General features: G+C 43.9%; 1 protein-coding gene across 1 annotated transcript in view; it reads left to right on the top strand.

Annotated features, from left to right (window-relative positions):
• ETFA (electron transfer flavoprotein subunit alpha) overlaps positions 1-22,936 on the top strand; it is a 1,125,730-nt gene that overhangs the window by 914,528 nt on the left and 188,266 nt on the right. The window lies entirely within an intron of this gene.

The following is a 22,936-nucleotide window of genomic DNA, read 5'->3' as shown; positions in this document are numbered from 1 at the left end:
ATATAAATATACCTTTTTGTCCTTTTTTAGTGTTTTATTTTTTGTTGGTTTTTCCGTGCAAAGCATGGGTACAACTACTAGTCAATATTATGCAAAATTATAAACTTTATATACAACAAATATATTATTCCTGAATCACTTCCTCTCCAAAGGCAACACACATATATGTACACATCGAATGCAATGTTATTTCAATAATTAATCATTTGTTCCTTCACGACACCCAGTGACAATGTGATGTGATGAGTCTTTTATAACGCACCTGTACACAAGTGTTTCTAGTGTTTGTGACTGAATTCTCAAAAAGCACAGACAACTCGTTTCATTGTGGATTTGTGGTCCTGGCCCGAAGCTCTGCAACAAGCTCCCGCAGGCACTTCATGATCTCTCAGATGTTTTAGAAAACAACTAAAGACCATGCTGTTCGCTGTATAATTTTCCTGCCTTTTTCTAGATTTCCCTCCCCATTTTTCCATCCAATCTCTTCTCTCTTCTTTAGCACCCAGATGCTTTATTGGCCTTGTTTTGCGCTCTAAAATTATAATTAATACATACATACATACATCTTCTTGGTCACACTGTCCCTCAGCCCCAAATTGTTTGTTCCTTGGGAGTTGTAACGTTCTTCAGTGGGAATACAGATCAACTAATTCACTTAATAGGAATATTCTCATCAACGATTATATGCAGCATGCTTCTTTCAAAGTCCTGTAACCAGTCTAACACAATTACTGCCTAGAAGTCATTAATTTAATCCATAAGCTATCTCTTATTAAATTGTAAACCACCACCACAGGTGTATAATTACCTCCTATAGCGATATCCAGGTTAGGACATTTCTAAAATAAAATGTCATTCTGCCAAATTCAGGCGATTGACCTGTAAATGAACAAAAAAGTGTCAGTTCAGATAAATTACTGTGTGGGGGAAACCAGATGTTAACTCGCAAAAGCCTTTTACTGATCTTGTTGTTCTAACCGGGTAGCTCTTAAAATGCTTCACAACTGTAGTATGTCCCATCAGTGTTGTTTCAGAGGCTCATAAACGAGCGAGGATGGAATGATAATTCACAAGCATCTAGGTCCCTACTAATGTATTGGTATGCATCCATCGAAAATGAAAACAATAACCTAATTGTGGACTTTCATGTAATGTCTATGACACTGTTTCGTCAGATACATAGTGGTAAAGCAAGCTATATCTTTCTGCATTACGACTAAATGCAGCAGTCACTTAGCCTAATTTCTGCTCAGACATCTCACATGGAGTAGAATTACAGAGATGCAAAATATACCTCACTAATCGCTAAGGTGCATGACCTGGACCTGCAGCGTCAAATTATAAATGTTGACCCCAATGGTCGTCATCCCAATAGTGTCAATAAATATGTCTGCCGTCACCTGATCACACCCAAGTGTGGTGCCGTTCTCGGATAGGTATCCCTGGGTTAAACTTACTTCTGGTAGTAAAAATTGGTGCCATATTAGAAGGGCAAAAAGGAGAGCGCGGCGGGGATTCTACTGCCAGCCATGAAGTGCAAGGTGCTATAAACTGTTCCAAACAGACGTTCGTTCTTATGGGTACAGAGCTTTTAATATAGATGACTATGCCAACCCATTGATCTCCTCATTGAGCCCTTTCATATGACTGTTAGTCATGAAAATGAGCTTCGAAGGGATTGTGTCCTCCGACGTATTCCTTATCTATGATATTTGTATCTCCAGCTTGCTGGCCGCCTCGGAATTTTTTTTTCAGTAGAGGGCGCTGTGCGTCGACGTCCGTCAGGTAGGTGCTCCTCGACGGCCACCGTATCGACGCCGACGTCGTCATGCCTATAAATGGCCACGCGCAGCGTCCGTTGTTCAGTTCCGTTTTTCCACGCTTCGTGTGCCTCGGAATACCGTTGCTCAGTTCGTCAGTCGATATATATTCACATTTCCTCGAGAAAACCGACTCGTACTCGATGGCTTCCTCCTCCGACCCGATGACTCCTCGGTCCGGTTTCAAAAAATGCCGAGACTGTGGGAAGAAAATGTCGTTGACGGATCCTCACAGGATCTGTTTGTGGTGTCTGGGAATCGAACACCAGTGTTCGGAGTGTGAGGAATGCCTATCCATGACGGCGAAAGCCTTGAAGGAGCGTAAGGGGAAGCTCGAGAGAGGTAAGTCAATTTTAACTTCCTCGAAAGTTTCAGCGGTAGAGTCGAGACATTCTTCTCCTCACCGTCGAAAGCATTCTCGGTTTAGGTCTCGAAGTGGCTCCCACCACTCATCGAGGTCTAGACACTCGAAAAAAAGACGAAGAAGATCCCCTTCATCGTCGTCTTCTAGTTCCCCTGAAAGAGTAAATTGCCCCACAAAACACAGCTCTCAAGCTGAGAGGGAGGAATTCAGAAAAAAGATGCTAAGCGTCTTTGAGAAAGCGGCCTCGTCCCCCTCGAAGTCAGCTGAGGTTGATACCCCGGGTGAAAAGCCCAAAAAATCTAAACGCCGCGAGTCGAAGCACCCGGTGAAAGAGTCGACCCGAAAGCGCCATGAGCCATCGGGAAGTAAAGCATCTTCGACGTCATCGTCGAAAGCCCCTTCGAAGCATAGATCGGCGCCATCAAAGCCGTTATCGAAGGGTTCTTCGACGCATCCGTCGATCGAGTCGACGCCGACATTGACGCCGATAAAAGAAAAACCCACGGCTACTCCACAGCCAGCGGTTACACCGAGAGCCTCTGACACGACGTCGAGAACGTCGTCGACATCCTCGAGCAGGATTCCGATCCTCTCGAGTTCTTCGAGGCCTCTTCCAGTTTTCTCGACGCCTTTGTCAGCGCCTTCGAGGATTTTTACATCGGCGTCAACGACATCGACCTTTTCAAGGCCACTGATGATGGCTCCCTCTGCCTTAGAGATGGGTTTTATACCATTTCACAGAGCAGAGCATCCCCCCTTAACTTCAATTTTTGAAGAAAGGGAAGATTCTGACCAAGAAAGGCCTTTTGGGCTGCAGAGGACCACATTACCTGAACCAGAGACTTTTGCCTCTGAGGAAAGAAGGTTGAAAGACCTTCAGGATGCATTACAGGAAGCAAGTGGCCTAGACACTTCCCCAGAAGTGGAATTTGTCAAACCAGACCCAGGGGAACATGCTGATACCCCTTATAGAACCCTAATGTCAAGAATTATGGAGTTCATGGGTTGGTCTGCGCCTTCACCTGTTTTTCAACAGGATGACCTCACAGATATTCTGGATAAAGGTCCACAGGAGGATCCAGTGGTTCCCTTTCATTCTGCTTTGCAAAGAAAGATTTTAACTAACTGGGAAACTCCTGAAGTTGTCCCTGCGGTTAACAAGAAGTTGTCAGCGAAATATAGGGTATTTGCTGCTGACCCTGAATACCTATCTAAGCACCCTACTCCAGAGAGTCTTGTGGTCCAGGCTGCAACTTCATCAGGCAGTGCTTCTGCTTACCCCACTGTTCCTCAGGATAGGGATGATAAAAAATATGATGCCATGGCTAAGAAAGTCTTCTCAGCCTCTAGCATGGCTTTAAAATCTATTAATGCAACTTGTACGCTCGCTAGGTTCAGCCACACTCTTTGGGAGTGTGCTTCATCGGCGGCTGACTGCATACCGGAAGGAGAAGAAAGGGACGCATTTTTAAATATCATCAGAGATGGTAAAGATGCAATGTGTGAGTCCCTTCAAACTGGCATTGATTCTGCTGACAGTATCAGCAGGGCCATGGCGGCAAGTACCACAATCCGCAGGCATGCGTGGTTGAGAAAGTCAGGCTTTGCTTCTGACGTACAGGCCAGACTTTTAAATATGCCCTTTGACGGCTCTTCCCTATTTGGTAAAAAGGCGGATGACAGTTTGGAAAAACTACAAACATCTAAAGCAGCAGCCAAGTCACTAGGAGCTGCAATCCGACTAACTAATTTTCGTCCCTCAGGATCCTCTTGGAGAGGAAGGTCCTTTCGCTATTATTCCTCATTTGGAAGAGGCAGAGGACGGCCGGCTCAAAGAGGCCAAGGAAAATTTACCCGTGGGGGATGGGGTAAAGGAAAGAAAGCCGCATCAGCAGGAGCCTCTTTACCTTCGGCAACTGCATCAGCTGCTCCCAAACCACTCTGAGGTCTCCCATCACAAGACACCTGTAGGGGGCAGGTTAACTCACCATCTGACGGAATGGCAGGCTATTAAGTCAGATGCTTGGGCATTGGAGACAGTTGCCCAAGGTTACTGCCTGCCTTTTCTACGCATCCCTCAGAGACATCCACCGGGGAACAGCTCTCTGAAAGTGCCGGATCCACTCCTCTTGCAGGAAGTTGTAGACCTGCTAGAGAAAGGTGCCATAGAACCGGTACCTGTAGCGGACAGGAACAAGGGCTGGTACTCCCCCTACTTTCTCATACCAAAGAAAGACGGAGGACTGAGACCCATCCTGGACTTAGGAGAATTGAACAAGTTCCTCAGGAAGGACAAGTTCAAGATGGTAACTCTCTCTCAGATCCTTCAGGCCCTCCAGCTTCAGGACTGGTTGGTATCTCTGGACCTTCAGGATGCTTATTTCCATGTGCCAATCCATCCCAAGCACAGGAAGTACCCGAGGTTCGCAATTGGCAACTCTCATTATCAATTTCGAGTTCTGCCATTTGGGCTGACCTCCGCCCCGAGGGTCTTCACCAAGCTAATGTCGGTTGTGGCTGCAAGTCTAAGGAGGGAAGGGATTCACGTCTACCCCTACCTGGATGATTGGTTGATCAGAGCAATTTCTTCGGAACAAGCTCGGGTCCAACTAGATTATGTCTGCCACTCCCTTCACAGGCTGGGCTTCTCCCTCAATTTAAAGAAGTCACAGATGATACTATCACAGAGATTCCAGTTCATTGGAGCAGTCCTGGACACGTCCCTGGGAAAAGCCTCGCCACCAGAGGTGAGGGCTCAAGATATTCTGCAGATGGTCACCAGGTTTCAAAATGCCCAACGTCTCCCAGCCTATGACTTTTTGAGGTTGCTAGGCCTCATGGCATCCTGCATATCCCTTGTGCCAGAGGCTCGCCTGAGAATGAGATCCCTTCAGTGGGCGCTGAGGACTCAGTGGTCACAATTCTCAGGGAGGATGACAGATCTCCTCCGGATTCCGGACAAGGTAGCCCACGACTTTCTATGATGGGCCTCTCCAGAGAACATCTTGAAAGGAGAACTGTTTTGGCAACCATGGCCGGAGATAACAGTAGTCACAGACTCCTCACTCACGGGGTGGGGAGCCCATGCCAACGACTTGACCATCAGCGATCGTTGGTCTCCATCGGAGTCCAGACTACACATCAACCTGTTGGAGCTGAGAGCCATCAGACTGGCGCTGAAGGCTTTTCTGCCGTCTGTACGGGGGAGAAACGTCCTGATAATGACGGACAATACAGTGGCCATGCACTACCTCAACAAAAGAGGAGGCGTAGGGTCATTGCCACTGTGCAGAGAGGCGATGCAGCTCTGGTTTTGGGCAATTCAGGAAGGAATCTCTCTATCGGCAATTCACCTAGCCGGAGAGAAGAACTTGACAGCGGACGCACTGAGCAGGCAGAACACAGTCTCCCAAGAATGGGAGATAGCTCAGGACGTCCTTCAAGAGATCTTCGCCCTTTGGGGAACCCCTCAAGTGGATCTGATCGCCACCAGTATCAACAGGAAGTGCGACAGATTTTGCTCAAGGGAATTTCCCCCGAGAGGAGCTCTAAGAAACGCGTTCGTAGTGGACTGGGAGTTCCCACTTCTGTACGCGTTTCCTCCGGTCCTTGTCATTCCTCAAATGATCAGGAGGTTGAGAAGGTTTCGTAAGACCATGATCCTAATTGCCCCGGATTGGGCCAGGAGAACGTGGTACCCGGACCTTCTGGACATGTCCATCTGTCCTCCAATTCGTCTACCGTACAGAGAGGATCTTCTCTCGCAGAAGGGAGGTCAGGTTCTCCATCCAGCCATCAAGACCCTCAACCTTCACGCTTGGTATCTGAAAGGTTGAGGTACAAGGATTGGGACCTTCCATATGACGTCATGGAGGTGTTGCTTCCGGCCAGAAGACCAGCAACTAAGACTCTATACCGCTGCCGTTGGAATACATTTTGCAGCTGGTGCAGAGAAAAGAATATCGAACCCTTTTCATGTGGTACACCTGCGGTGTTATCCTTCTTACTTTATTTGGCAAATTCGGGCCTTCAAATTGGCACTATTAAGGGCTATCTCGCAGCGCTATCGATCTTTAAGCGCACTGCGGAGGAACCATCGTATTTCAAAATTCCATTGGTAATACAATACCTAAAAGGTCTAACTAATGTTTACCCTCCAAGACCATTCCAAGTTCCCTTATGGGACTTAAATCTAGTTTTAAACTTCCTAAAGGGTGCTCCCTTTGAACCACTCCACTCTTGTTCATTGAAGTTTCTCACCCTCAAAACTGTTTTATTGGTAGCATTAACATCTGCTAGAAGGGTTAGCGAGATACAAGCCCTGTCTTGTAAACCTCCTCATACAACTTTTCACAAGGACAAAGTAGTTCTACAGGTGAAGCCTAACTTCCTCCCAAAGGTAGTTTCGGAATTTCACATTACTCAGAATATTACTTTACCTTCTTTCTATCCTCCTCCACATCCGGGGAAAGAGGAAGAGAGACTACACAGGCTGGACCCTAAGCGAGCCTTGAGTTTTTATATTAGTAGACTTGCTAAAATTAGACAAGCAGACCAACTCTTTGTAGGTTACGCAGGACATAAGTTAGGATTACCAATAACCAAACAAACCATCTCCAGATGGATTATTTTAGCCATTCTGGAATGCTACAAACTGGCAGGGAAAGAGCCCCCTCGAAATCTAAGGGCTCATTCGACCAGGGGTATCGCAGCATCCTCAGCTCTTCAAAGAGGGGTACCAATTAGAGACATATGTGCGGCTGCCACATGGTCGTCCGCACATACCTTTACCAAATTTTATAGCCTGGATTCCTCCTCTAGTCAAGAGACTAGATTTGGCAAAGCTGTGTTACACTCTGTTCATTCTTAAAGGGTAATATGGCATCTCTTACTCCCGCCTCCAATCAAATACCACTGCTATGGGAGTCTATCATAGATAAGGAATACGTCGGAGGACACAATCCCTTCGAAGAACAAGTTACTTCTTACCTTGTAACGTTCTTTCGATGGGATGTTCCTCCGACGTATTCCTTATCGCCCCTCCTATCCATCCCTGCAGTAACATTTCCCTTGTGGTTGCAGCTTACGCTCCTTCAAGGGTAGTAACCATTCATACAATAACTACTTTACTCTACAAAACGGAACTGAGCAACGGACGCTGCGCGTGGCCATTTATAGGCATGATGACATCGGCGTCGATACGGTGGCCGTCGAGGAGCACCTACCCGACGGACATCGACGCACAGCGCCTTCTCTACTGAAAAAAAATTTCCGAGGCGACCAGCAAGCTGGAGATACAAATATCATAGATAAGGAATACGTCGGAGGAACATCCCATCGAAAAAACATTACAAGGTAAGAAGTAACTTGTTCTTCTGTTTCCATCGCACCAAGATGTTACTAGGTTTTTAACCCTGCACTTGGGGTAATATAGTTCAGAATAAATCATTTTCTGTGTGGTGGGACTCTGCGGTCAAGCCTCTATAGATCTTCTTACGTCAGTGTGCGTTCCTCCCATGGATGATTCAGGCCAATGTCCATACTGTGTGAACGCTTTGTGAAATTGCAAGAGCTGCAATTACCACATGGCGTATGTCCTGAAGGTTTAGAAAAGCCCCACATTTCTGTTAAAGTGGGTGTTCTGCCAAATGTTTTGGCTACATCTGTTCTCACCACCATAGTTATTATATTTTGGCTTACCTTGAAGGCAGAAAACAGGTGGCGGCAATGCCAAAGGGCCTTTGAGAAAAAGGTGCCAGTGTTTCCCAATGCATCTCTTTATCTTATATGACAGGTTGGAATATGTAGACACACATACCAGCCTCTCATCATTGTTACATCTATTCTTGGGTTCTAAAAGAACCTCCCTGGGGATATTAGTGGCTCTTTTTCTAGCCTGATGAATGCACCTCCTGGGGTATTTCCTAGCTCTTCGTTGTTTAGTCCAAACATCAGCGGCCTCTTCAATGTCTGTTGGCCTAGAACTGTTGTGCCGTGGGCGGATACATGTACTAAACAGGAGATTCTTTCGCCAAGATTTGGAATGTAAACTTAAATTTACCAGAGATAACCAAATTATCTGCTCATTGGTCTGCCCTTTAGAATCCTTTCTTCACAGAAAATTGAAATTTTTAGGGAAGCAAGCTGGTATGCGTAAAATGAAGTCTAGGGTCCAAGAGTTGAGCCATGTCAAGAACATTTTGTCCATGGGACCATCCCATTTGACCACCATGTCACCTATAAACCGAGTTTTATATGCCGTTGGAATTGATTATCTATGTCTGTTCCTTCTGTTTGATGATACAGTGTTTTGAAATTGGAAGACCTTTTTGGTGAGTCATTGTGGTACACCAAAGTATAAGCTCCTTATGATCATTTAAATCTTGAAAATGAACTGCTAACTGATCTTCAACTATTTAAAGGATACTTTGGTATATGCAACTTCTATATCCATGCAAATGAATGCTTCTTTGGTAGAATCAAAAATGAGCCCCTAGATGATAGAAATGACATGAGCCGGATCCTTGATATAGGATCGCATTGCTGGTATTTTTTGTTTCAATAGTTATTCTGCATACTGGGACAGTGGTTCAAGAATTGAACCATTGCCCGAGACTATTGGCTGTCCAGGAGGTGGAATTTTCCCTCCTTTTGGAACTGTGTAAAATATTGGTGTTCTAATTTTACTTGGTGTAAGAAATTGTGCTCCTTGGGCAGAAATGGCGCCCTTATCCCCCTTCACCTTGCTAGATGGATCATAGTACAGGGGTGCATCATTTTGTGTTTTTAAATGTCGTAGACATTCACCAATATACTCAAGTGTTGAGAACCACAATGGCTCGGACCGTGTCAGCCAGTTTTATTGTTATATGATCATTTTCTCTCAAAGGTTTTAAGGCAAGTTTTTAATTTTTACATATGTTTTGGAAAGATTTGTTTTCTTCTTTTCCAGTGCTGAAATCTCATTCAACACATGCTTCTCTAACACTTTGCGCTTGGCTGACATGAGAGACAAAGGTGGAGTGAACGTGGATGGGGCTCACAGGCCTGTCACATTCTCTGCTACTGCCATAGATTCATAAGGAAAGAATTCCTTTAATCTAATTTTAAGCACAAATTGATGAGAAACAGTGCAGAAGTTAAAGGGATCATGTAAGTTGGACATGACATACCCCAAACCCTTTTCCAAAACCTAGATCTTATCTTGGGTCAATTTGTGATCTGATTAATTCTTGTCTGTTGCAGTTGCCATTGCTGTCCTCTCCTGTGACCTCTGCCCCTTCCTAAAAAAGACTTAGGTTGGGATTGTCCCCTCAAGATACCTCTTTGTGGTCCCCCTGTGTTTCTTTCTTGCACCTGATCCGATGTACCTGGATTATCATCAAGGGAGGTATCTTCAATTTTTTTTTTTTTTTTTTTTTTTTTTTTTTTGCATTTGGTTCAAAATTCATGACAATTCGTGTAGAACCTTTACAAAGTTTAAAATCTTACAGATAATCATTTAATCAATCAATACAGTTTAGAAAATAACTCTAATTCATTTTCAATGTACTTACAGAATTTTGCCACTTCATATATTAGGGGTTTATATGATCCCTGCATCATTCTGGACCACAAAACTTCAAGGCAGTCCTCGAATTCAATTTCCACAAATTTCCTCAATTTAAGTGTCCTAAAGTTCTTAAAATGCGGACAGTACAATATAAGATGTTTCAATGTTTCATAAGATTCGTTACATTCAGCAAATCGACATCCCACATAATTATTTGATTTATTCATTTCTCAGTTCTTAGTTCTTTCCCTAGTATGGTATAGGTTTAGTCTAAAACGGATATATGCCTTTCGGATATTTTCACAGGGGAATAACAAGACATGACCGTAACGTGGAATGCGATGTTTTACATGTGTACCATATTCTTTATATAGCCCATAGGTCTTAATTGAATCAAGTGTTATACACCAATCCATTTCAAAGAGTTTTTTCTTAGCAAAACCAGGACGATATTGAATATCCTCAACAGTAATATTTGCATTGTCCAAGATTTGTTGCATTTTCAATTGATAGTTAGAAAAAGATTTTGGAGTTTGAGAACCCAACATTTTGTTTAGATCAATGTACAATGAATTAATTGGAGGATAATGAATCTTGACATAGTTGGACAGCTGTCTCCATTTCCAACGAGATGATAGTGCAACCAGCCCCAATTCATGCCGAATAATGGCATTTGGAATTGACATAGGGAGAAACATTGCAGATTTCAAAAGAGAGCCCTGTAAGCTGCCCAGCGCGCTTGCCATGTCACATAGACAAATATCTAATGTATACAATATAACACTCTCAATTTTTAATGTCATAAAGTCTATTAGCGGGATTAAAGAGAATTTGCAATATTGGCTATAGATCCTTTTCATTTGGGACAATAGTGGTCGTGTTTTGTTTCTAATTATAATTGACCAAGCGTTAATGGAGTTGAGGGCTGATAAATGATACCCTAAGTAGAGAGCATTGTTCACACGACAAATTTGTGTGTTCAACATTTGCCATCTAAAATTCCCTCCTTTTGATTTAACTCCAAAGGTCATAATGGCAGTTTTCGCTGGGTTCGGTGTCAAATTATTAGCTTTTGCAAAAGTCTCAAATAATGAGAGTTTAGTTTGAAGTCCTACCGGAGTAGGGTCAAACAAGATGATATCATCAGCGAATGCAATCCATTTCAGATGAATACTCCCCACTTTAACCGAAAACAAATTCCCTTTTTCCCAATTTTCACCCATATCAGAAAGATATAAGTTAAAGAAGGTGGCCGCCAGATTACAACCCTGTTTTACACCAATTTTTGTACATATGGGGGGAGTAGTCCCACCTTCCGGAGAGATTCTTATTCTATAGGAAGTATTCGTGTGCAACTTAATGATCCAGTACATCAGCACAGTTGGAATCCCTATTTTCAACATTTTCTTCCACAATAAATTGCGGACCACCGTATCAAAAGCTGAACTCATATCGATCATTGCTATATAAACAGGATTGTAATTTTTTTCTTTTACTCCCGAGATGACATGCGACATGATAAAAGCATTTAAGGTTGTACTCATGCTCTTCCTAAATCCAGTTTGATATTTCGAGTACATGTCATTCGCCGCAATTACTTTCTCCAATTCGTTTAAGAGAAGGATAGAGAAAATCTTAGCCTCAGTATCAATTAAAGATATTGGACGATAATTTTCCGGGAGAGATGGATCACCCTTTTTAAATATGGGTACAATATTAGCAGTTAACCATGAGGGTGGAATTTCCCCAGACCTAATGATAGAGTTGAACTTATGGTTTATAATGCCAGACCACAGCACTGGATCCGCCTTATAAAGACATGGGGGGAGACCATCTGGTCCTGCAGCTTTTGAGTATGTCAACCTGGAGATTGCCCACATAATATCAATACAGTCCCACTTCAGCCTTGGGATTTCAGAGTATTCAAGAGAAACATCTGGGACAAAGCGAAAACTACAAGGCAGTTGGTATTTAGTCTTTATGAATGTTTGCCAAGTCTGCTCAGGAATACAGTTAAGCGAATACAATGCCACACATTTATTATTAGCTTTCAAGGTGCGCCAAATTACTCGTGTGTCATGAGCCAGAATGGCTCGAATTAATGTGCAATTTGCGTCATTGTATCTTGAAATACGAGCAGATTTCAAATTATGTTTGTAGGCTGATAATATCCTATTCCTCCTTGCCTTGCTGTCTTCGATGCCCAAGTTGCTTCTCTTTAAAGATCTCAACGCCCTATTCTTCTCCCTTTTTAATAATTTGCATGTATGATCATATAAGTGTGGATGTTGCACATTACTTTGTATTTTACCAAGTCGCTCGAGTGCTGTGGCAACTATATCAGGATAGTGCATGTGCAATATATATTCATAATTTCCCCCTGCACGTCTGATCCTCTCAATCACCGAGAAAATTTGTTTAACGACAAAATTGCAGATCCCTCGATTCCATCTAATGGAATGCAGGGGACGATCAATTTCGACCACTGCCAAGGTAATATTTGGCATGAGCGAATGACATTTCAGTTGACAGAAGGTAGAAAGTTGAGCGTGATCTCCTATCTCAATCTGTCCTATTACTAGGGGAGCCATATGCATGATAAGATTGTGAGATACAAATATATAATCTATCATTGAGTGCAACGTACCTCTTGCCCATGTATTTCGTAGATTCATGCCATTTCTTACCATTAAATCCATATCCCACTCTGTGAGGAGTTCTCTAAATTTAGCTCCTCTACTATAAGAAAGAGTGGATGATTTAAATTTGTGGGTTTCAGTCAAATCTCTACAATCGCAATTAAAGTCACCACCTATAATGATTTCACAAGTCCGGTATCTACCAGATATGTATAATAAGCATGCGTCCAATTCATCCAACATCTCGTCGACTGGTAAGACAGCTGGATTCCAATATAGGGTGATTATCATAAGTGAGGAATAACTAAATGAGGGTATTGAAAGATGAATCCCCAGAATACTGGCAGATACCCAAGCTAATTCCGCTTGAGCCTGCAAGGATATCTTAACTCCAACCAACAGACCCCCAGATGGACGTCCTAGCAAAGATCTTCTTGCAGGTGAGGTAAAAGTTAAATACCCAGGAATTACGAATGGCTCAGTTTTCATCGTTTCTTGTATCATTATTATTGTAGGTAGATCTACGGGAGTTAAAGCAGAGTGCCACTTCATTAAGTTCACATGTCCGCAAGAATTCCAAGATATAATTTGCATATTCGTATCATTGCATAGCTATTTAGCAGGGAAGGGCAATTTTGGACATAAAATTGACGAAAGCATAGGTTCCAGCCATGGTAGCCCTTTTGTATTGGCTGCAAATTTCAAAATTTCCAACATGGCACCATCCAACCCTGCTACAAATTGTGAATGAGGCCTACCTGCTTCTTCGATCTTTTCAATGCCCTTAGCCGGTGTTTCCAGAAATATTAAAGCCTCCGACTCAGAGTCAAACATAAACAGCGTCAAACCCTGCTTTTTTATTTCCTCATGGTTAGACCAGATAAATTTCATAATAGCCTCAGAGGTAAGATAACATATTGCCCTGTGATTATTTACACTTGCCAAGGAAACCCTTGTAATATCTTCGGATTTGATTATTCTCAATTGAGGTATTTTTGAGAATACGGAGAATATAAAGGATCGATTAATGCGATTATCCGCCAATATCCTTTCATCCCCCTCAAATCCAATAATGTACTGTTTCCAATCCCCTATCTTGATGCCTAGTTAGAGGTGTATTTTTTCGTGTATTTATTAATGTTGTAACCAGTGAAGATGCCCTAGTAGCCACGCGGGGATTCAACTCAAGTGAAGATGCGCTCTTGCTATCGGAGTGATCGTATTCTTTATTCATGTTAGTTTGTTTGTCAGATAAAGACCTTCTTAAAGGCGGACCATGAATAGATATGTAACTCGGTGCAATGGGGGCATCCACATTATTTACTTCATTAATTGGTAAATTCCCAGGCTGGGTCCTGAGAGGTGTCTCAGCAATTCCCGCTTTTTTGCCTGGGCCATTTAGCATCACTACATTTCTCTTTTTATCGAATAAACAATTTTCACACCTTATTGAATCATCACGTGTTACATTCATTTTATTACTATTTCTATTTGCTACTTCTAATTGTGTTTCATTACTCACTGTGCACATATTGTTTACATGTGTACGATCATTCGGGACATTGCTACATATCTCGCTATAGGATTTCCTCATAGGAGTTTTTGGGGAGGTGCAGATTGCTTCATCTTGTTGTTTTGTTTGATTTTTTGAGGTACAGCATCTGCCTACTATAGGGAAATATTCACTTAAAGTGGCTTTTGCCGAGTTTTGAGTAATGAAAACTGTGTTAGACTTTACGGTTTCATTTTGCTGAGTTGAGTGATCTTTTGTAATAATGATAGGTATTTTTTGATGTAACACAGTTTTGGAAATTGAGGTTTTTTGAGATTTTGATTTTGCCAATTGTGAAGTACTAGTTTTTATGATTCCCGTGTTGGTGTGTACGTCATCGTTCAGTAGTGAAGGGGTGCCTAAATCTCCTCCTCCTTTTTCCACTTCTACTTCAGTAGCAGATGCGAGGGCATACTGGCTCTCTTTCGACAACTCCTCCAAGTTGATATGCTCCTCATCTGCAATCTCTAGGATTGAAGTTGATTTAATGATCTTCGCTTCCCTCTTTCTTTTAGCAAGTCTTTTCACAGCACGCATGTGCATCCTTTTTGCCCGGCGAGACATAAAGGTTGGAGTTGTTTCGGTGTGAGTATTTTCAGTTTCCGTGTTTTTTTGTTTTTCAATTTCATCCAATAAGACAGAAGGACTATCGGGCGGATCTAGAATCGGATCTTCAGTAATAGGACTTCGCAGCATATCAGAAGGGCGTGCTTTGTTAAATAGATGAGAAACTATAATATTGTTTAATGCGGTTATCGATGATTTAATCTCACTCAGATCGTTCTTGCAATTACACTTCAATAGCTCAGATGATACCCCATGTGATTGTCCAGAATTGTTACATTCTAGGTTAGCAGGTAGCAAACATTGCGTGCTTTTCTCATGACACTCATTCGTAACTACCCTTGATCTTTGGCCACCTGTTTCATATTGCAAAGATCTCAGGGTATCAATTGCAGTTATGAAGCCCTCAATTTTATCCATCTTGGAACAGAAATAATGCATAATTGCCTTTAGTTCTTTTAATTCCAAGTGGGTAAGTTCATGGCCCTTGTCAAGAAGATCTAGTATTTTTGTGATCACTGGAAGGGGGCTAGGAGATTGATGTTCAACACTACACCTCTCTGATATATTACCCTCAGGATCGTCATTTATAAACCTTCTTTGATCTTTGAGTTGCTCGGGAGAGTACAATAGAGCATGCAAGCTCCCTTCAGAGCTTCCTTCACGTGTTATTTCATTATCAGTTTTTGTAAAGCCCTTGCTATAGGTTGATTTAAAAATAGCCCTGTTAGATGATCTGTGAACCAGAAGGGTCATCATTTCAATAGATTGATTGACCTGTTCATCTAATTCAGCCATTTTCTTCATAGTTATTCTAAACGGGTCTTCATTAAAAGTGCAAGGTAGCAGTGGGGTTATGCAACTCCCCAAACCCACCCTAAGATCAATATTTACTTCGTCTTTTATGGAATTGGACGAAGTAGGAGTAGGATTGGCATGAATCTGGGCCACATAAGTAGTACGTGTTGGAGTATCAGTATGATTCAAATTATCGTCGTTAGCTACCCCAACTGGAGTGTCATTATCGAATAGCTTATTGTCAGAAATAGTTCCTTTGTGGTCTAAAAGATCAGTATTAGTTTCAGTACCAGCTTTCAATATTGCCCCCATGCACCGCCCGCTACGCAATCCATTAGCCATAGTAAAAATAATAAAAATAGCACAGGTGCAATATATTAATGAAGAGACAGGGTTTTCAGCTTTGTTGGAATAAGACAAGGATCAATAAAGACTAATCTAGCTTTACACTCAAATTTTGATAAAATACCAATTAGCCCGGTGTGTGGTGAGCAACACCTAACACTTTATAATAAAATGTCAACAATTTACAAAAAAAATGGAACCTCACCCACGCTCACCAGCGCTAGTTACAAAATCATGAGATCTCCGTGATCTAGCAGTATATGATATATTACAGTATTTTCAGAACTAACCGGAACGTAACAAGTGTTAAAACGATTGTTGGAGTGGAGCCTCAGGGATCAAAGTGACTATACACTGCAGTCTTCCTTCTGATTGTGCCGCACAACAGCCAATGGGCTTTTCACCGTCAGGCTTAACGCCGCAAGGGTGGTTTCCTCTGTGCTTTGTAGTGGAGAATAGTCACGTGATAAGTCACGTGTCAAGAGTGAGCTCCGCCTCCTCCAGGAAGCGGGCGTATGCCAGCAAGAGCCCCTAGACAGCTCGCAATGCTGGAAGGATGTGATTCACCAAACGAACGTTCAGGCACAGGTAATTCCAGTAAAAACAGCAGCGCACGCCACTCGAGAGGTTTCCTCTGTGCTTTGTAGTGGAGAATAGTCACGTGATAAGTCACGTGTCAAGAGTGAGCTCCGCCTCCTCCAGGAAGCGGGCGTATGCCAGCAAGAGCCCCTAGACAGCTCGCAATGCTGGAAGGATGTGATTCACCAAACAAACGTTCAGGCACAGGTAATTCCAGTAAAAACAGCAGCGCACGCCACTCGGGAGGTTTCCTCTGTGCTTTGTAGTGGAGAATAGTCACGTGATAAGTCACGTGTCAAGAGTGAGCTCCGCCTCCTCCAGGAAGCGGGCGTATGCCAGCAAGAGCCCCTAGACAGCTCGCAATGCTGGAAGGATGTGATTCACCAAACGAACGTTCAGGCACAGGTAATTCCAGTAAAAACAGCAGCGCACGCCACTCGGGAGGTTTCCTCTGTGCTTTGTAGTGGAGAATAGTCACGTGATAAGTCACGTGTCAAGAGTGAGCTCCGCCTCCTCCAGGAAGCGGGCGTATGCCAGCAAGAGCCCCTAGACAGCTCGCAATGCTGGAAGGATGTGATTCACCAAACGAACGTTCAGGCACAGGTAATTCCAGTAAAAACAGCAGCGCACCTTCAATTAGGACTGGCTCCAGTGATACTCGCCCTCATTGTGGTTCAGCAGTATAGCTATCTTCCGGATAGAAAAAAAGCACTCCCGTGTTTAAATGTATTAAGATCTTTCCTCAACTGCCTTATTCTGTCTTGCGTAGTAAATTCTGCAATCACTTTCTGCATCTCAGCTAGTTGCTGCTTGAAAATGTCCAGTGCGACCACATTTTTTCTCGCCTTCATTTTTCACCAATTCCGAAACTGTTTTTCATCATAAATTCTTTATTTGGCATGAAACCATAAAACTATAAAAGAGAATCATATAACTCGTAGTCAAACACCTACAAGGACACAAATACATTTTCATAAAGATGTCATATTGGACACAAAAATCAAATTAATTGTGGAAAGTTGAATAAAAACAAGTCATAAGCTTAGAAATGAATTCAAAAAAATATACCAAAACACCAGGCTCAGAGTGTATTTTTAAATCAATCATGACCCCTTTACTCTTGTGGAAAAGTCAATGTAGAGAACCAAAGTAGTGTTTGACAATGCAGGGAGAGATATCTCGCAGCCCTTTACATCATTTAGATTGTTCCATTTGCAGAGATAGAAATATAAGCTATTAAAAGGTATATTGACACAGAGAGAGATATCGCGCAGCCATTTACATAGTTTAAAATCTTTCATTTAAAAAATGTAGGTCTTTCCTTTACAGAAATGACAGTGTGAGAGCAAATATAAAGTTTATCAACAGGATGAGAGCTATATCGCAACCCTTTGCATAATTGACTATCTTTCACTTGCAGGGGTAGGGGAATATAAGCCCTACCCTACATAAATTGGTCATTCATTGGGGCCACTGCAAAAGAGAAGATTAAGAAGAGGAGGCCATTGGGTACAGTAATAATACATCAATCTTGGGCCATTTACCATCCCTGATGAATTAACTTGGCCACTGATGCAACACTATCAGGGTCTTGAACAGATGTCAGCTGGTTCCGTGCGTCAGTGATAGTTGTTACACCTACCTCCCTTAGAATGGGCTTTATGTAGAGGTGCCTCAAGGTCCTGAAGCTGGTACAAAAAAACAAAGTGACAGGCGGACTCAATGTCCAGGTTGCACAAAGGGCATATATCTGTTCTATTCCTCTACTACTCTTTCCTTACTCCTTCACATCCAGGACCTTGCCAAGAAGGCCCACTTACAACTCTACATCCTCAAAGGAATCCTTCCTTTCCTCAATTTTCCCCAGAATCTCAATGTCTGTAGAGCTCTGGTACTCTCTAGGCTTGACTACTGCAAAAGCCTCTTCCTTGATCTACCCTCTTCCTCTCTACGTCCCTTCCAGCTAATCCAGAATACTACTTATCTCGTTGAAAGTAGTACCTTACTGAAGGCTCAATGCAAGGCAGCTGATCGACTTTTAATTGTTTATCAAGCTGTGGGATTTGTGCCCCAAACATGGTGCGGTGCCCCACCAAGTGTGTGCGGCCCACAGTTTGAAGAACACTGCTTTAGGGATTACTGCCTTGTGTGTAGGCGTGTTACAAATGCCATATCATATATACCAGAAAAAAACGCTGGTGTTTAATTTGTATTTACTTTATATTTTGAATTCCTATCCATGTTTTAATCTCATGTGATGAGTTAAAATCCAAAGGGTTGGTTCAATCAATTTAATTAGAAGTAGGTAAAATATTATAAGAAGACCGCCTAGCATCCATGGGAATTTTTCAGGCTTATGATAGTCAACATGGAGCCTATGCAGCCTGACTTGCCAGCCACAACAATCACATCCACCAATACAGGCTAATGCACAGCTGTACCTGACAAAATCACTGATCGAAGATGTCCGCCATCTTAAGGCTGCCTCTCGCTGATCCATACTTTAATGCCCAGCGCCTACCTCAAACTGAACCCCAACAAGTTGGAATTCCTGCGCCTTACCAATGACACTTAACACCTCCCTTATACACACCTAGCTGCCTACCTTTCATGGGCTTTACTCTGCAGCATTTAACCTGCGACTTGTCTCTCAGATTCCACATAAAGCCATTTCTCCTTCAAAACAAAAAGAAAACCGACCATGTTATCCCTCCTGCAGAAAATAAGCCCATCTAACCCAATACCAGCTTCAGATCCACTGTACGGGGCCTGGTTCTATTTCACCTGGAAGGAGGAAATTCACTCCTCACCTGCCATTCCACCGCCACCACCATCATTCACCTCTAGGAACTGTCCTCCATCCATGACAGAGCTTACCTCATCAAAGGACTCTGCAAGTGTGAGGATATAACACCCATATACTCCTCAAACTTCTCTATCTCTACAAGCATGCTTCACCTTTAAAGCCAGCTGTATAATATATACAAAGCGGTCTCCTTGCACGCTCCTGCTTACCTAGCAGACAACCATGGCTTGTGGTGACCTCATCACCAGAAGTCAATACCTGGCCAAACTATAGCAGCAGAAATGCAAACAAATAACCAGAAAACGAGCATTCTTCTACTTTTCAAAGACCGCCTTCAAATCCACTAATAATCACCTGCCAATAGCATGCAGCCCAGTATTCCTCCTCACAAGCACCCTTTAAAGCTAATCCCCTGTTCCACCACTCACTCCCCTTCTCAGCACTGATTGTTTATTTATTATGCGCTTATACACAAGTGTTTCAAAGCGCAACCATACATGGGAGGGGAAGACATAAGGAAGACGAGACAAATGATCTTACTAGGCGTGGTACATTCAGATCATGCAGGTGCACAAAACAGGAAGTGCGTGGGGGGCAATATTGATTGATATTTTATTTGTATCACACTCATGCACGTGTTTCAGAGCGCAACGAGGCCAGGGACGGGAACAAGGGAGAACAAAAACAACGGTTTTACTAGGCCCAGTGACATTGAGAACACGCAAGTGCAGGAGAGAGGGAGGAGTGGGAAGTGTGAGGGGGGAAGCGGAAAGTGCTGTACATAGGAATGAAGAACAACTAAAAAGATAGTGCAGCCAGCAGATGGCAAGTGCTAAGGCACAGATAGGGGGGGTGTCTGATAAGTGCAGGGAAAGGGGGCGGGGGCTGTAGGGTTACCGATACAGACCCAAAGTGCAAAGGTTGCCAGGAAGTGCATGGCAGGGTGGGTAGTACCTGGGCCCGAAATTGGAGGTTAACCAGGTGCACGATGCCTAAGCAGAACAGATCAACAGTGGAGGGGGAGGAGGAGAGAAGGCAGAAGCAAAGAGGAAGGTCTTGAATTGCTTCCGGAACCAGAGCTGGTTCTCCTCAAGTTTCAGAGTGGCAGGGATGCTGTTCCAGAGGGGCGCCCCGGCAAAAGACAGATCTACCCCCAGCACGTTTTTTTGAGAAACGACTGACCCTGGGGGAGTTGGAGGGAATAGGGGCCAAGTGTGCCAAGTCCCGTCAGAGCATGGGTTAAGTGCAGAGAGATACCACTCTCATGGGTTGTAACCAAAGTGCAATAGTGCTGCAGCAGCAGGTGCAAGGCCTGGAGGTAAGTGCAGGAGACTGTCGAGGAAAGCTTGGGACCTGTGAGGCTCTGAAGGTACACCAGGCAGTCAGTCAGCGAAACTGAGCAGAAGTAGAGGGGAGAGAGCAAGAGAGCAGAAAGAGGTGGTTAGCAGGGGAGAGGAAGAGAGGAGGAGGAGGCGAAGACAAAAGTCCTGAGGAGTTTCCGGAACTTGAGATCTGACTCAAGACGGAGAGAGGCAGGGAGACTGTTCCAGAGGGAGGTGCCTGCAGTGGATAAATATCCCCCCCTACCCCCCCAAGTCTCTGCTTGGAGAAGCGGCACACCCGCAAAGAGTTGGAGGAAGATGAGCGGAGGGCTCGGGAAGGAGAGTATTTAGGAAGAGAGCGTTGCACATATTACGGGCCCATGTCCCAGAAAGCCTTATGGACAATGCAAAGGGCCTTTAACTTAATCCATACCGCCACGGGGTGCCAGTGAAGGGATTTCAGTGCCAGAGAGATGCTGTCCCTGGGCTTGAAGCCAATGATAAGTCCAGCGGTTCCGTTCTGGATGAGTTGACGAGGATGGAGGGTAGAAGAGGGAAGGTTGAGAAAGAGGCTGTTGCATTAGTCCAACCTACAGAGGACCATGGCTCTGGACTCTGGAGACGGTAAGCCTTTAGGGGAAAGTGAGAAAAGGTAGAATGGTGCAGCTGGTGGTTGGACTTTTTAGAGATGTCCGCGATGTGGGACGAAGAGGAGAGAGTGGAGTCGAAGATGACCCCCAGATTTTTTACTTCGTTGGTAGGTGGAGGCGCAGGGCCAAGGGAGGCCGGCCAGCGAGAAAGAGGGAAGATGGGAGCAGCGGTCTCGATGAGGACAGGTCTCGATGAGGACAATCTCGGTCTTACGGGCATTGAAGCGAAGGTCGTTAGCCGCACACCATGACTTGATTGCAGACAGACAGATATGAATGAGGAAGAGGCCAAGGGTAGCCTGAAGGAGAGCTGTGTGTCATCCGCATAAACACTGAAAGCTGGAGGGGAAGGTGGCTATCCTACGGACCAGGGGGCCATGTAGTTATTGAAAAACCAGGGGGATAGGATAGATCCCTGGGGGACACTGCAAATAGAGAGAGTGATAGGGGAGAGAAAGGACCCCAATGCCACCTGGGATGGGTGGTCAAAGAGAAAGGAGGTTAGCCACTACAGGGCCTGATCAGTAATGCCTAGGATATCACAGAGACGTGCAATCAGGGTGTGGTGGTTTACCGTATCGAAGGCAAAGGAGAGGTTGAGTATAATGAGGACAGAGGGAGAGTTAGAATCAAGATTTGAGAGCAGATCTTCACAGGTGTTCAGAAAGGCAGTTTCCGTGCCTCTGAATGCTCTAAAGCCAGACTGGTGGTCATGGAAGCAACCAATAGATTCAGTGTGGAGGGTAAGCTAAGAAATAACCAATTTCTCCAGGAGTTTTCCCAGGAAAGGAGTGATAGTGATCAAGCGATAGTTTGCCGGAATGAAAGGGTCAACAGAAGGTTTTTTGAGAGGGTGTACAAGGGAGTGCTTAAGAGAAGTGGGGAAAACTCCAGTGGCGAAGGAGAGGTTGCAGAGGTCGGCCAAGGCTGGGGCAAGAGTCCATGTTGTCCTTGATGGTTTTGGAGGGGCAGGGGTCCACCTGTTTGGAGGAGGCTTTCATATACCGGACTTGTCTAGTGACCTCCTTAGGTGATGGGGGAGAGAGCAGAGAGAAGGGGAGGGGCGGGGGTGGCCAAGGGAGGTACAAGAGATGTTGGTTCATGAGGTGGTGAGGAAGAGAGAGAGGATAGGATATTCTGTGTTTTTCAGGTGAAGTGTGCAGCCAGGGCAGAGCAAATGGCCTGGATGGGTACAGTGCTGGAGGAGGCTGCATGAGGATTGCCTAGTTCCTTGCAGACTTTGAAAAGTTTGGCCGTGTTATTGGAGGCCACGGAGATGCTGGCTTGAATAAAGGACTCTCTTTTTGGAGTGGATGCAGAGTGTATCCTGCCTTTGAAGGAGGCAGCAGGCCAGTTTGTCAGAGGGTGTGCCCTAGGAATTCCATTTCCGTTCCATTACCATTCCCGTTCGGCTGCCCTGCACTTGCTTTTAAGGGCAACCAGTTTCGGAGTCGTACCAAGAGTTGTACTTTTTGGTAGGCTTCAGTCGTACCCTCATGACAGGGGCATGTTGCCTATTCCCTACTGAAATGTTACTATTCCCACTGTATGGCAGTAATAAATACTGTGGTGTAAGGACTCTTCCCTCCCCCCCCATTGCTGCCTGAAGCAAAGTCCTTGCTCAATAAATAGCCATAATAAAATAAAATAGTTGTAAAGTTTGACTGCTAGAATGCAAATTAAATGTTAAATGCTGCAGAAACCTCCACCATAACTAAAATAAAGCCTGCAACAAACCTATCAATTTAAAGAGCAAACTTGCTGAGTTGAACACAAATATGCTGAAGAAGAAAGCCATTATTTAATGAAAAAAGTCAAAGCCTAAAAGGAATATTGTCATGCCTAGTTGGGGCTGTACTTTCTCTCCTCTTTCTCCTTAGACGTACCGCAAGATATGACTGACACTACGGATTCAGGTGGCAATGATTATGAATGGCAAGCCAGT

The sequence above is a fragment of the Ambystoma mexicanum genome, chromosome 11, assembly GCF_040938575.1.
Source record: "Ambystoma mexicanum isolate Mex_15411 chromosome 11, UKY_AmexF1_1, whole genome shotgun sequence".
Taxonomy (NCBI): Eukaryota; Metazoa; Chordata; class Amphibia; order Caudata; family Ambystomatidae; genus Ambystoma; species Ambystoma mexicanum.
This window is presented reverse-complemented; position numbering and strand designations above follow the sequence as displayed.